This window comes from Gracilinanus agilis, chromosome 5, assembly GCF_016433145.1.
Source record: "Gracilinanus agilis isolate LMUSP501 chromosome 5, AgileGrace, whole genome shotgun sequence".
NCBI classification, from domain to species: Eukaryota; Metazoa; Chordata; class Mammalia; order Didelphimorphia; family Didelphidae; genus Gracilinanus; species Gracilinanus agilis.
In genome coordinates this window covers 300,503,346-300,513,794 of record NC_058134.1, presented here as the reverse complement: position 1 = coordinate 300,513,794, position 10,449 = coordinate 300,503,346, and positions in this window count along the sequence as shown.

Below are 10,449 nucleotides of genomic sequence, written 5' to 3'. Positions count from 1 at the left end.
AGAAGAGAGGAGGGGGAGAGAGAGAGAGGAAGAAGGAGAGAGAGAAAGAGGGAGAGAGAGAAAAGGAGAGGGGGAGAGAAAGAGGGAGAGAGACAGAGAGAGAGAAAGAGGGAGAGAGAGACAGAGAGAGGGAGAGAGAGAAAAGGAGAGAGAGGAAAAGAGAGAGAAGAGAGAGGAGGGAGGAGAGAGGCAGAGAGAGAAGAGAGGAGAGAAACAGAGAGAGAGAGAGAAGGAGAGAGGGAGAGACAGATAGAAAGACAGAGAGAGAAAGAGAGGGAGAGACAGATACACACAGAGAGAGAGAGAGAGAGAGAGAGAGAGAGAGAGAGAGAGAGAGAGAGATGTAATGAATTATAGAGAAGAAATGAGCCCGTGGGCAAGTACATGGAGGAGATGGGAAGGGATGGGATTGGAGAAAGGGGCAGCAGTAGGAGATGTGCTTGTATTTTCCAGTTTTTTATTATATTTCTTATTGTATTGGGGTCCAGAAACATCATTCCCTTTTTTGTGGTCTTTTTGAAAGGCCCGTTTTATTGTCTTTGGTTCTCTGGCTCTGGCTGTTTGTTTAGAAGCATCTTTTAAAAGAGATGGAAAGAAGACAGCACGGGAACACCCAGTAACTGAAACCAGGAATCTCCAAGTTTAAGGGCCACTCAAAAAACTGCTGGAGGGTGCATAGAGCAGCCAGCAGCCTTGGAGACAGGCAGGCCTGGGTTGAGTCTTGCCCCAGACACATACTAGCTGGCTAGTACACCAGGAGATGCTCCGGGATTGGTGGAGGGAATTTCCCACTGATCAAATCCATAGGGTTTAGAGCAAGAACAAAGCAGGCAAAACGTATTGGAACACTTGCTCGACGATTTGCTGCATGATCTTGAATCTATCACAACTTTCCAGAGCTAAGCTATAAAAGTGTCAGAAACTAAAACCTGGTTCCAAGCTGAATAACTTGGGGCTAGAGGTATCATCCAAAATATTTGTGCATTAATCTGGTGACAGGTTGCTTTGGGACAGATTTCCCAAAGCTCTGGACTAGTCTCATCCCCCGTAACATACAGTAAGTGCCTAATCATTGTTGGTTCATTTGAATCCTGACTCCAGTTTCCAATTCTGTGAACTTTCAAGACTACCAAACGTACTGCCCGTACACACAGGAGCAACAACGATGCTTTGAGGTGAGCAAGTTCACTTTCTAGATGAGGAAGCCCCGTTTCAGAGAGGAGAAGGGGCTTGCCCAAAGTCTCAGCTAGTAAGTGGTAGAGTCAGGATTTCAGAGTCGGGACAGGATGGGGTTTTAGTTTCTCTTCCTTTTACAGGTAAGGAAACTTGAACCTAGGACATTCATTAACTTGACCAAAGTCACATGAGTACTAGCAGAACTGGCCCTCCAACCTAAATCGTGACTGGAGCCTTTCCAGCCATGCCTTGTTATTCTAATTAGTCTGTTAATTATTTCAATAATCATGCCTCATTATTGGAAGGCTGTGTGGTATAGCGATTTGGAATCAAAGGACCTGAGTTCAAATTCTGGGTCTCTATGACCTACAGTTTTTACTTGGGAAAAATGACCTTGGACTGGATGATCTCTAAGAATCCTTCAAGCTCTAAAATTCCATCACAGAATCATAGGATTCCTTAGCTGGAAGGGACCTCAAAGGCCAGCAAGGCCAATCCATCCATACTTGGTTAAAAATTCCTTCCAAAATATCACTGACTAATAAAATATACTTAGACGTTATACAAACACAACTATAAAGCACTCATTTGCAGAAATAAACAGAGGAGGTAACTGGTTGGTTGGCTCAGTAGATGGAGAGCCAGTTCTAGAGATGGGAGGTCTTTTTTTCTTATTTTTTTTTTAAAGAAATAAAGATAAGTAATTGGAAGGAGATTCACTGCTCATGGTTGGGCTGGACCAATAAATTTAAACATGACAGAAGTTGCTAAATTAAGGAGTGTGAGAGTAAGCGTTGTATTTCTGTGGTGTTTGGGAATGGTTTCCTCCTTAAATCCTATAATTTAGGTATTTAGACATAGAGCTATAAGATCATTGAGAGACAAAAGGGATCCTAGAGGCTGTTTGGTCCAAATCCCAGATTTTATAGAGGAAGAAAATCATGAGGTTAGTTAAGGGACTTGCCCAACATCACACAGGTAGCAAACGATTTTGTGCCATCCCAATCACTCTGGAAGGTTCACGTGATACAACTTTTTTTTTTTAAACCCTTACTTTCGTCTTAGAATCTATACTGTGTGTTGGTTCAAAGGCAGGAAGAGGGGTCAGGGCTAGGCAATGGGGGTTAAGTGACTTGCACAGAGGTCACACCGCTAGGGCGGGTCTGAGGCCAGATTTGAACCCAGGACTTTTCATCTCTAAGCCTGGCTCTCAGTCTACCAAGCCACCTACCCGTGCCCCCACTTGATATAACTTAACAAAACAATCACAATTCATTTGGAGGAGCAAAAAGTCCAGCATCTCAAAGGCAGTCGTGGAGAAAAGAAGGCGGAATGGAGAGCTCTCTGTGTGCGAGTCCGCGCGTGGTTCTAATTCTCTGTGCCAGAACCACCGAGGCACAGACCAGCACCGGCTTTGTCTGCCCGTCCGGCCCCCAGACTGGCGTGTCGGCCTTGGGGGACCAGGTTGCTCTTCAGTCCCATCCTTTTGCTTGGGGGGCGGCCTCGGCCGCGGGTGCCCTCAGGAGTACTCAGCAAGGGGGGCACCCCCTGGGGCAGGAACTGGGCGTGTTATTGTCACGGGGCCCCGTGGGGCCTCCCTCAGCCTTTTGTGTGGCCGTGGAAAGTTCTGAGGCTTCACTGCCTGTTTCCCCGTTATCAGTGGCGAGAGGATGGAAAATGCTGGAGGTCACCGTCCATGCGGCGGGATTTCCTTTCCTTTCCATCGGGCTCCATGTTGTTATTGTTACAGGTCAGGGGTGTGGTGGTGTGTGCGTGTGTGTGCGCGTGTGTATGTGTGTGCGTGTGTGTTGTGTGCATGTGTATGCGTGTGTTGTGTGCATGTGTGTGCATGTGTGTTGTGTGCGTGTGTGTGTTGTGTGTGTGTGTGTGTGTGTGTGTGTGTGTGTGTGTGCGTGTGTTGTACATCTGATATTTGGCAAAGGAAGTCAGCCGGCCAGTCAACCTTCAGTCACTTCAGTGGGGCTGCTCCGGGCTCGAAGGAAGGCAAGACCAAGGCCTGCCCTCGAGGACTTCCAGGCTGACGGTCCCTCCGTGGCAGACACTGGCAGTGGGAGGCATCTCGCTGGACACGCTTTGTCTGCCAGACTTACCTTCCGCTCAGTTGTCTGTGTCTGTGCTGAGTGGGTGTGAGAAATCCGGGAGGCAGAAGGCCCGGGTCCGAGGCCCAGCGTGGCCGTGGAAGAGTGACTTTGGGCGAGTCACAGGCCCGGAGGAGACCCGAGAGGCCACGAGTGCAGGCCGCTCCTTCGATGGCCTGGAACCGGAGGCCCAGAGAGGCCCGAGGGGAGCCCATCTCACGGCTGGGCCGTATGCCCGGGCTTTGGTCCCCTGGACCAGTTGGGGATGGAGGCCGCAGAGGCGAGGACTGAAGGAGGAGGAAGGGAAGCCCTTAAATGGGATAGAGGCCACAGAGCTCTCCTCACAGGAAAGGCAGGCGACTCCCAAAGGGCAGGATTTGGCGCTGGCAGGAACCTGAGAGAACATTCCGTGCAGCCCCTCAAAGCTGTGGATGTGGATGCATGTCTCCGTCCATCCGTCCATCTGCCTCGGTCTTTCTCCCCCCACACACACACAGTAGATCGCGAGCCCTTTGGGGCGGGGATTGTTCCCTCCCTCTCTGTCCCCCAAGCCTAGTCCCTGGTCAGCGCTTCATGTTGCTCCTTCGCTGCCCAGGCCTGACCCGCTGGCTTCCTCCGTGGGCCTCTCTTGGCTGGCCCTAGAAGGCGGCTTGGGTGGACTTCAGGAAGGCCTGAAGGAGTCGCCTTCGTCGGGGCGAAGTTCTCGGCTCTCCCGAGATGGGCTCCACGTTCTCGCCGCCTTCCCTCCCCCTCGGCATTCCCGCTCTCCGTCCTCCCCTGCCTGGTTTGGAGGCTGCCCGCTGGGGAAGGGGGAGGCTTCCGGGGCTCCCCACTCTCCTTCCTCTCCCAGCTGCAGCGGGGCAGTGGGGGACGGCTTCGTGCGTGTCGCTGCCTGCGCCCGGGATGTGTCATCTCCCCGCCTTCTTGTCCGTACCTGAATGGGAGAAGCCGCTGTGCGTCAAGGAAAGATGACGGGCTGCGGGGACGCCGGGCGGCCTTTGGAGGAAATAGAAGAAGAGCAATTACGGAGCCTGGGAGGGAGCCTAGAACAGAGGCTTCCAGAGCTGGAAAGGAGGTTCAGAACAGAACAGAACAGAACAGAACAGAACAGAACAGAGGTGCCCACGGAGCTGGGCCGGGGCTTCAAAAACGTCCTGTTCAGCCTCTTTATGAGAGGAAACGCCAGCTGGAGGCGGGGGGCAGTGACTTGCCCAAGGTCACCACAGGGATCAGGGTTAGAGCTGGGATTCAAACCTAAAGCTTTTTTTTAATCTTTATTTTATTTTTAATAACAAATTTCTACATCCATTTCCCAAAGTTATACGATCCATGTTTTCTCCCTCTCTTCTTCCGTCCCCCGCCCAGCTGACGGGCAATTCCGTCTGCGTTATACATGCATTATCACGCAAAGCATATTTCCTCATTGTTCACTTTTGTTAGAGAATAATCTTCTAAAGCCGGACCCCAAACACAGACCCAAAGAAACACGCGATAACTCGTATGTTTTCCTCTGCGTTGTGACTCGCACCGTTCTTTCTCAGAATTGTCCCGAGTATTGCTGACAGGAGCTGATCCGTCCACAGTTAGTGCCTACAATGCTCTTCAGCCCTAGATAGGACTTTTACTTCCATAGCCAGTTCCATTTTTTCTCTGCCGCCTTCATGACAGCCCCAGAGATCTCCCCTGAATTAGGACGGTCAGAACTCCTGCACCGAGGATCATTTTGGGGGGGTGAGGCAGGGAGGAGCCCTGGGTTAGCTGTTGGGGCCTCGGCGATCTCTGGAAAGGCCGTGGAGCCTTTGCCCTCTGGTCATCGTGCGCCAGCCTGGGGCAGGTCAGCCAGTGCGGCTGGGTGGAACCAGAAACTGAAGTGCCAATGAGGATGTGACTGAGCAGCTGCTGCTGTTATTCCATCCTATTAAATGTTGACACCTCTTTGGGAGCTTTGCCCATTGGGACTACAGATCTGAAAAGAAAGAGCCCCGATAATCAGACTGCTAATGGGAGCTGGCCAGAGATGACCCCGGGGCGAGGGGTCAGGGCCCTCCAGAGGGGGCGGCGAGGAAGCCGTGCCCTCAGCCTGGCAGACTCGCTCTGGTAGTCCCTCTGCGGGGGGCGTCCCTTCCTGCCCCCCCTCTCCCACCCCATACACCGGGACTCTCAGCCGGCCTGCCAAAAAGGAGGAGGAGGGGAGTCGATAATCCCAGCGGGGGTCCCTGGCTTGTTTCTGAAAGTGTTTCCTCTCAGAGGGTTCCAGTATTCATCAGGGTGCTTATGTCCCGGTGCATCTATAATGATACATTACTGACAAGAGTGATTCTGTGGCTTATTATTTGGAATTAAAGGATTTGGGAGCTGGAAGAGCTTGGAGACCTCATTTAGCCCAACCCCTACATTTTACAGGGGAGGAAACTGAGGTCCCCCCTCCAGCGCCGCCATCCCCAGGGATCCGGAGGAACAACCAGAGTTCCTTTGTGGCAGTTGCTGGGTAAACGGAAACAAATGAAAAGCGGTCCCTGCCCTGGAGAGATTCCGCTCCATCGGGGTGACGTAGGATATGGCCGGAGAAATAAGGACAAGACTCCCAGCCCAGTGCCCGTCCCTGGCGTCCCCACAGCCTCGTGGGGCTGAAGAAGCCAGGAAGCCTGAGATGAGCGCGGACTGAATCAAGGAATCCCTCGGCCAGCCCTGCTGGGAGCCGCTAACAAGTAGCTAAAGGGTAGGAGGAAAGTCGAGGCTCTTTGGGAGCATTCCAAGAAGGCCTTTTTACACCCAAACCCCCACTACGTCTACGTCATCCTCAGTGACTTGGGGCCAGCAGAAGTTCCGGGGTCCCGGCCCATGCTGCTCGATGGACCCCAGAAGCCAGAGGAGCCTTGCGGGGCCAGATTTCGGCCCATTTATGGAAGAATTTCCCAACCCTCCGAGCTGTCCAGCAAGGGAAGGGAGTGAGGGGCTCGTTCCTGGAGGTCTCCAAGTAGAGACTAGACCATTGAGGCAGTTGGAGATTCCCAGTTAGGGCAGGAGCCCACCTGCCCCTGAGCCGGCCTCGTTCTTGCCCTAACATGACGGCTGACACTTAGGCGGGCTAAAAAAAGGCACAAAATGCTTCCCCCAATAGCAGGACTGTGAGGTGAGGGGCTCCGATTCTCATTCCCACAGAGCGGTGGACTCACGGGGGTCCCCTCGGGACAGAGAGGCGTGGATGGGCTGCAATCTGTGTCTTTGGAAGGAATACTCACATTGAGGAAGTCCTCATTCCCACGGCGGAGCTGAGCACGGGAATGTCATGGTTGCCTGGGATCACACCACCATAAGGAAAGTTTGAATCTCCGTGGATGAAAGAATGAATGAATGAAGTGTTTACTTTGTGTCAAAGAAGACCCGGTTCAAGTCCTGCCTCGGCCATATACTGGCTCCATGACCCTGGGACGAGTGACGTTGTTCCTCAGGCTACAAGTGACCCTTTAAGCCTCATAGCCTGCAGAGAAGCTGCCAGCCTGTGTTGGTAGATGGAGTTGTCTTACTGGGAGTTCCCTATCCTGAGGAATCCCAGGTGTAATCAAATGAAGTGAATAGCCCAAAGTCACACATTTGGGGCCAGCTTTGAACCCAGGACTGTCTCCAGGCCTGGCTGTCCATCCATTGAACCACCTAGCTGCCCCCACTTTCCATTGTTATGGCGAACCTTTTAGAGACGGAATGCATGTGAGCTCTCCCCTCCTTACCCCAGACAGGGGAAGAAGGATGCGCTCCCGTTGGGCTGCTGGGCACAGGGGCAGGTGATGGGAGAAATGCCCTCAGACACAGGCACACATGGAGAGGAGGGGAGCAGCCTCCTCTGGCACTCGTGCCGTAGGTTTGCCAACACAGACCGAGACCCGGCCCTCAAAGAACTTAGACTTTTAAGGAGAAGTAGGAGAAACCCAGACAGAAAACGGGGAGAACTCTGAGCTCAGCCGCAAAAATCTGGCACAGATTGCTGCGAATTCCCAATCTCCAGGTTCCCGCTTCGGCCGCCCTTCAGGCCTGACAGAATGCTCTCCTTCTGACCACTCCATGAGGGAGAGGGCAGGGCAAGAAGTGCCCCTAGTTTGCAGCAGAGGCTCCAAGAATTGAAGTGGTTTGACCCAATCATACCACTCTTCAGTGTCCAAGGGCTCCTGTTCTGTCCCCCTCTCCTAGCCACTGGCACACTTTTCTCAAGGCTGAAGCTGCAGCCCCAGAGCTGATTGAAGGTAGAAAGCGGGCGTAGCATTGGCAGGTTTAGGCAGTGCTTGGCTTCTCTGTGGCTTTGGGGGAGGGAGAATAGGAATCTGGATTAGTTATTAATCTCCAAGCCATCTTTGATTTGGAGGGTGGTTATTTTAAGGGAAGACAGAATCCAATAACTCAGTTCAGTTGGGGCTAGAGAAGATTATCGGGTTATCTTTGTATCCCCAGCACCTGGCAGGAGGTTGGCATCTTGAGTGCTCGGGGATTCGTAGGCACCCACTCTGCCCTGGGACCTGTGCTTGGCCCATCCTGGGGGGCATCCGCAGAGAAGATAAGACACCAGCTCTGCTCTCGGGGAAAGGACAAATACCTGGAAACTAGGATTCCGGGGAAAGTTGGGTGGGTGCAAAGGGCTGGTCAAGAAATGAGGAGGACCCAGCTGGCTCCATTCGCCTAGGAAAGCTGGGCAGAGGACCTGAGCATTGCTGTGGCCCCTGATAACATGAGCAGAAGCTAGACTTTTGGGCAGTGTGGACCCCTCGAGGATTGGCAGAGGCTGAGGATCAGGAGTGGGGTCCACAGATGCCGTGGGATGATGGGGGATCCGAGTTCGAATGCAGTGATATGGAAGTAGGATTCAATGAGCCCCGGCGTGCCCCTTCATTGGTGGTGTCGGTGGGGTCTCTGGTGGTGGTGGTCCTGCTTAGGAGCTCACCTCCACTGGCGATGCCATAGGGGACCTGGAGATGACCAAGAGCTCTGGAGGGATTTCTGACGCCAGTAACGAGCATCTCTGGGAAAGGCAGAGCTCCCTGCCTCCCTCCACCGTCCAGGGCTCGGGATCATGCCCTTTCGAGCTGGACGGAAGCTCCAGGATCATTTATTTCACCTCCCTCATTTCCCAGGTTCACATGTTGCTTGGCCACTGCCCAAGCAGGGCCCACGGGCCAAGGAAAGCCGGGGAGCACTTGCTGGAGCCACTTGCAGACTGGCTCCAGGGGCCATTGTTTGGGCACAGGCAGTTCTGCTGCTGCTTGGGTTGGTTGGGGGGGCGGCTCCCTCAGTGGCCAGGGTCAGCACGGCCATTGTTCTCCTGCTTCTGTTTCCTTTGATCGTCCCCCTCCCAGCACTCCAGGCTTTCTCTCTCTCCCGATTCCTCATACCTGCCCCATTAGGTAATAGATTGGGACATTCCAGAGCCTGTGTTTGTTCAGCCATTTCCCGATCGCCCGAGGCACTCTGTTTCTAGCTTCTGGTTAGCACCTTTAGGCCCTGCCGAATATCTTGGCCTACATGGACCATTGCTTGCTATTAATAAGTAAATTGGGGGCCGCTGGGGGGCTCAGTGGCTGGAGAGCCAGGCTCAGGAGACAGGAGGTCCTGGGTTCAAATGTGACCTCAGACACTTCTTAGCTGTGTGACCCTGGGCAAGTCACCTGACCCCCATTGCCTAGCCCTTCCCACTCTTCTGCCTTGGAAATGATACACAGGATTGACTCCAAGACGGAAGGTGAGGGCTTAAAAAAATAAGAACAAGTAAATCAAATCCCTCCCATTGACATGGCCTTGGAAGGTTCAGAGTGTGCACAGCAGTCCCAGGAGGTGGGGGTGGTGTCGTTCTCCCTTGCCCAGGCTCCCCCAGCCTTCGTGGGCCCCAAAGCGGGGGTCTTCCAGAATGGAACCGTCCCTTGGGAGGCGCCACCCTCCCTCATTCTAATCTCACGAGTCACTTTTCTTCTGGATGTTAATTCTCTCCATTTACTCGGTGTAGACGAGGCTTGAGGCTCCTGCTGGCTCCTCTGGGCATCCATTCAGAGAAGCCTGCCAGGCCCGAGCCCTTATTTTGCCCAGAGAGGGGCTCGCCTGGTCCAAGGTAAACCACCGAGTCCCAGCTGAGGAGAATGCCATAGCTCTCTGCTTCCTGCACTGCGAGCTGGGCACGGAGGAGGAGGAGGAGGAAGGGGGGTGCTGATGGGGGGAGCCAGGGATGCCGGCTCACCTTGTTCTGGGGCATTTTAACACCCACAAAGGGCTCCAGAATTCTCTCTGGAAAAGGTGTGTCCCTGCAAGTAGATTTTCTCCCCCTGGCCCCCGGGTCTGGGCCGCCCCTCTTCCCTCCTCATTGTGTTCCTCCTGAGCCCAGCATGGAGGCAAACCTTGGGGGGGAGAGAAGAGAGGAGAAAAGGGGGCTCTCGGGGATCCTGAAACACCGCGCGGGGCGGTAGTGCTGATGGGGGGAAGAAGGGACCTTTGGGGTCTGGGAACCGGATTCCGATCCCGTCCTGAGCCTTGCGAGCCCCGGGAGGGAGTCGGTGACAAGCCGCTTCAAGTCTGGGGCTCTCAGTTTCCCCGGCTTCTCTTTGGGGATCACCAGCGCCCCCTCCTCACAGAATTCTTGTAGTGAGAGAAAGTTCTGCCCTGCGTGTTCCTTTCCTGACTGGAGCCCCTGGTTTCCGGGATGGGGCTCCCCCGGAGGAAACCCCTCCTGGCGCACACGGACACTTTCTCGGCCGCCTGGGCCGGGAGGGCATGTGACCTGCCCGGAGTCACCTGGTCAGGTCAGCGCAGACTCGAGGCGATGCGCCAGACGGCCTTTTCCCGCCACACTCCTCACCCTCAGCTCCTTAGCCCGCGAGACATTCGTTCTTCAGCACTTTAAGGAGCACCGGCCGCTAGTAGGATTGTTCTATGGCCCCCGTCGCCCCCCTCCGCATACACGACCGCGATGACACGGGCTCCGGCCTCCACCAACTCGGGCAACTGAACCGAAACGCGGCTGCTCCGAGGCCTTCTGGAGGTCCGAAGGGAGGAGCGGACAGAAATCTGGACGGGCCGCTTCAGGCACTCCGAGCGCCCAAGCCATTGGGGGAGGGGAGGCGGGGATCGCCGAGCACGCAGCGGACCTAGACTGGTGGGGGCCAGAAGCCCCGGGGGAAGCCCGGGGAGAAGCCCCTGGAAG